The sequence below is a fragment of the Babylonia areolata genome, chromosome 35 (assembly GCF_041734735.1).
Source record: "Babylonia areolata isolate BAREFJ2019XMU chromosome 35, ASM4173473v1, whole genome shotgun sequence".
NCBI classification, from domain to species: domain Eukaryota; kingdom Metazoa; phylum Mollusca; class Gastropoda; order Neogastropoda; family Buccinidae; genus Babylonia; species Babylonia areolata.
In genome coordinates, this window is record NC_134910.1 from 18,181,517 (window position 1) to 18,184,016 (window position 2,500).

Here is a 2,500-nt window from a genome sequence, read left to right on the forward strand (position 1 = left end):
CAGAACAAAGACATGGGTCTGCCAGAAGACAAAGACATGGGTCTGCCACAGAACAAAGACATGGGTCTGCCAGAAGACAAAGACATGGGTCTGCCACAGAACAAGGACATGGGTCTGCCACAGAACAAAGACATGGGTCTGCCAGAAGACAAAGACATGGGTCTGCCACAGAACAAAGACATGGGTCTGCCAGAAGACAAGGACATGGGTCTGCCACAGAACAAAGACATGGGTCTGTCAGAAGACAAAGACATGGGTCTGTCACAGAACAGACATGAGTCTGCCACAGAACAAAGACATTGGTCTGCCACAGAACAAAGACATGGGTCTGTCAGAAGATAAAGACATGGGTCTGTCAGAAGATAAAGACATGGGTCTGTCTGAGGAGAGACACCAACCCCAAGACACTGCCCCAGCACCGTGCAGTACCAACAGCACACGGCATGCACCATACCATCAGACTTTGGTCAATGCAGTCTTCAAAAAGGCAAGAATGTGCATTTGTATGCTGCACAACTCAGAGGGGTACGAAGGCGTCGTACCGGTGTTTGTCGCAGCATACGTGTGGAAGAACCATAGCTTAGTATTTGCCCCATCACTATAAAATTACCTCTCGAGGACGTCAGTGGAGATATTCTAGTCAGCACCCCATACATAATTGACTCACTTGCGTAAACAAAGTGAGTCTATGTTCGGTTGTGTGTGTGTGTGCGTGTGTGTGTGTGGTAAACTTTAACATTGCCATTTTCACTGGAAATACTTTGTCTTAAATATGGCTTAAACATAGTAGGAAAAAAATCTTCACAGTCATACCAATAATAGGTTGTAAGTCTCCCGAATTTCGCCGTATTTCCGAATTATTATCAGTTTATTTCGTATATGTTCTGTCCGGATTCCGAAAACCGCTGTTACCCTCCTGCAGCTTCCCGATTGTCTGGTGACAGTATCCCATGACCTCGTTTTCCTTGTTCACAATTAAAAGCAAAGAAATACACATTCTGGACAGAACACACACAGTGACACTAACTACATTATTGACGTGTTTTCTGCATATGAATAATCTAAAGTGGACAGTGAATTAACTAGAATGAACAGAAAAGAAAATTTGAATCGACCGTTTCACTGCTTCGTCTACGCGGCACTGGTCAGTGTGCAGATCTTGACAAAACTGACGCGATGGCAACGTCTCCTTTACCGCCGAATGAAAAGAATTTCTTAAATAATCATCGTCGTGCTTACTGCATATGAATTATTTAAAGTGGATACTGAATGAACTAGAATGAATAGAAAAAAAGAAATTGAATGGAAGGTGTCGGTAGTTTCTCTGAGTGGAAAGACAAAGCTTGTCGATCACGGATCTCTGCAGATCTATACAAACGGACATCTATTGCAGTGTTTTTGAGGCGAAATGAACGTCTCCTTTACCTCAGACTTGAAAGAACATTTCTAAATGCCCGAGATATACCAAAAAAAACCATGATTTAAACCGCGTTATGACTTCGATTGGACTGTTCCGACTGCCGCTGTCGATTTATTCCGCTAAAAGAGCATGCTCAAATAATGATTTTTGAACGTCAACATTGAACCCGCGTTAGTGCAGTAGGCAAAACCACTGATTCTGGACCCGAACATCCGAGGTTCGAATCTGTATTGAAGCATTTTTTTTCTTCTTTCGCGAAGCTGTATTTTATTGTAACGAATAGAGAACACATTTCAACAAACTATTTTTTTTATTTTCATAAGTTTTTTGTTGTTTTTTTTCCTTTAAGCATGTATCGCAAGTGAGTCTTGAAGGCCTTGTCTTTCTTGTTTTCCATGTGATCATAACGTCAACATTAACATCCCAAATACCTTATCATTCTGATTGTCTTAATTAAAGTCAGTAGAGATGTTCTCAACAATAGAAACTCTAAATGGCCTATACTGTGACAGGAAATGCCTTGTGGCTGTGGTTGGCAGCATGCTGATTATAACGCCTTACTGCCACTGCTGGTAGTGGTTATACGACCGGGAAAAAAAAAGCAAACTCACACTCCCGGCTTTGTGAGGCGTCAACCCAGTGATTCCGAGAACGGAAACTTTGACTCGGCCTTTCTCGTTTGTGAGGTATGCGATAAACTGAGAGAGAGAGAGAGAGAGAGAGAGAGAGATTTTCAATACCCAGGTGTGCCCCGTTCTCATCCCCACCCCTTCCAGTGACATTGCATCCTTTTGCATCCAGAAAAGGAAAGGTGATTGTGCAGAGCACGTTCCCTTTGTTATAACCCTCTCTTACACTCCCCACTCAGTCCCCCAACCCCCACCTCTCCCCTGCCTTCTTCGCAACAAAATGGAATGGGGACAACACGCACTTGGTTGCGCTATCAACATGGCATTGAAAGGCCACACAAAAATATAGGTACTCCAATTTTTCTTGTCATGGTTTTCCAGAAGTTTCGCTGTTGTCAGCATTGGAAATATCAATAACGCACAGTCAGTCACGTTAACGAGTGATGTGCTG

General features: G+C 43.0%; 1 protein-coding gene across 2 annotated transcripts in view; it reads left to right on the forward strand.

Moving 5' to 3' along the window:
- The window catches only part of LOC143277872 (NAD(P)H-hydrate epimerase-like), a 202,011-nt gene that overhangs the window by 28,916 nt on the left and 170,595 nt on the right, over positions 1 to 2,500 (forward strand). The window contains exon 1 of one of the 2 annotated variants that reach the window (XM_076582812.1): positions 1,947 to 2,106. The exons of the other annotated variant lie outside the window; for it this stretch is intronic. The gene's annotated coding sequence lies outside the window, so the exon portion shown is untranslated. Of the gene's footprint in view, positions 1 to 1,946; positions 2,107 to 2,500 lie in introns of those variants that run through there. 2 annotated transcript variants of the gene reach the window in all.